The sequence below is a fragment of the Octodon degus genome, unplaced genomic scaffold, assembly GCF_000260255.1.
Source record: "Octodon degus isolate 3935 unplaced genomic scaffold, OctDeg1.0 scaffold00148, whole genome shotgun sequence".
In the NCBI taxonomy this organism is placed as follows: Eukaryota; Metazoa; Chordata; class Mammalia; order Rodentia; family Octodontidae; genus Octodon; species Octodon degus.
This window is the reverse complement of record NW_004524724.1, coordinates 277,171-279,123: the sequence shown is the minus strand read 5'-3', so window position 1 is coordinate 279,123 and position 1,953 is coordinate 277,171.

The window sequence follows — 1,953 nt, the reverse complement described above, 5'->3', positions numbered from 1 at the left end:
CTTTTCACTTTGTTGGTAATTTCTTTTGACATGCAAAAACTTCTCAATAAGAGGAGGTCCAAGTTGTTGATTCTTTCAAGTGTTTCCTGTGCAATTTGATTTTTGTTCATGAACTCTTTGCCTACCCCTATGTCTTCAAGAGTTCCTCCTACTTTCTCTTCCAGGATATTTAGTGTTTCTTTCTGCATGTTTAGATCTTTAATCCATTTTGACTTTAGCTTAGTGTATGGTGATAGACCTGGGTCAAGTTTTAGTTTTTGGCTTGCAGAGAGCCAGTTTTTCCAGCACCATTTGTCAAAGAGGATATCTTTCTTCCAGTGAGTATGTTTGGCCCTTTTGCTAAAGATAAGGTGGCTGAGTGTGTTTGTAGAGGCTTCAGTGTCTTTTAATCTATTCCATTGATCCTCAGGTCTATTTTGTTGCCAGTACCATGTTGATTTTATCACAGTAGCCTTGTAGTATAATTTCAAGTCAGGAATTGTAATGCCTCCTGCCTTGTCTTTGTTGACCAGGATTGCCTTTGATATTCTAGGTCTTTTTTTGTTTCCAAATAAATTTTAGGAATGATTTCTCTAGGTCTGTGTGGTATGTTTGTAGTAGTTTGATAGGGATTACATTAAATCTATGTCACTTTGGGGGTACGGTCATCTTCACAATGTTGGTTCTTCCTATCCAGGAGCATGGAATATCTATCCATTTCCTGAAATCCTCTACGATCTCTTTTTTAAGAGTACTGTAATTTTCCTTGAAAAGATCTTTGACTTATTTACTTAGATTAATTCAAAAGTATTCCATTTTCCTCAGTGCTGTTGGAAAAGGCACTGTTTCTCTAATTTCTCTCTCAGTGTGTTTGTTGTCTGTGTAGAGGAATGCTATTGACTTTTGGGTATTGACTTTGTATCCTGCTATGCTGCTGAATTTGTGTATTAATTCGAATAGATTCTTGGTGGAACTTTTTGGATCTTCCAAGTAAAGTATCATGTCATCTTCAAATAATGATAATTTAACTTCTTCTTTACCTATCCTTATTCCTTTTTGTTGTAGCTCAAAAATCAGATGACAACGAGGCAAGTCCAAAAGTTAAAAGAAATGCTTTATTTTAGCTGGTACCCAGTGGCGGTCTCTATGCAAGGTGCAAAGAGGTGTGTCGAGCATTTACAAAGATCAGTATTTAAGCTTGAAAACCGCAAAAACAGGGGAGGGGTGGAGAAGAGGAAGTGGCAGGGTCATTAGTTCATGGGGTGGTCCTGTTGGGTGGAGGTGCTGAGTTGGCAGTCATACAGAGTTCATTGAGGTAAGGTTTGGGGAACAGATATCATAAGACTTGAGTCATAGGGGTGAGGAATTGGGAGGAATTTGAGTTGGCAGTCATATATAGTTTAGACTTGAGTCACAGGGGTGAGGAATTGGGAGAGGTCGGCGCATACAGAACAGGAACACGGTGAGGTTAGAAGGGCAACAAAATGGAGTCAATTTTGACAGGGTACAACACTTTTATTTCTTTTTCTTGTCTAATGGCTGTAGCTAATAATTCCAGAACTATATTGAATAGGAGTGGTGATAGAACACATCCTTGTCTTGTACCAGATCTAAGAGTAAAAGATTTCAGTTTTCCTCCATTTAGAATTATGTTAGCTGTTGGGTTCTTTTAATGACTTTTATCAGATTGAAGTAGATATAATCTATTCCAGTTTTCTGTAGGACTTAGAACATGGATGAGTGTTTGACTTTGTCAAAAGCCTTTTCTGCATCAATAGAGATAATCATGTGGTTTTTAGTTTTTGTTCTATTGATATAGTGCATTACATTTATAGATTTTTTAATATTGAACCATCCTTGAATCCCTGGGATGAATCCTACCTGGTCATGGTGTATGATCTTCTTGATGATTTGCTGTATTCTATTTGCCAGGATTTTATTGAGGATTTTGGCATCTATGTTCATGAGGGAGAT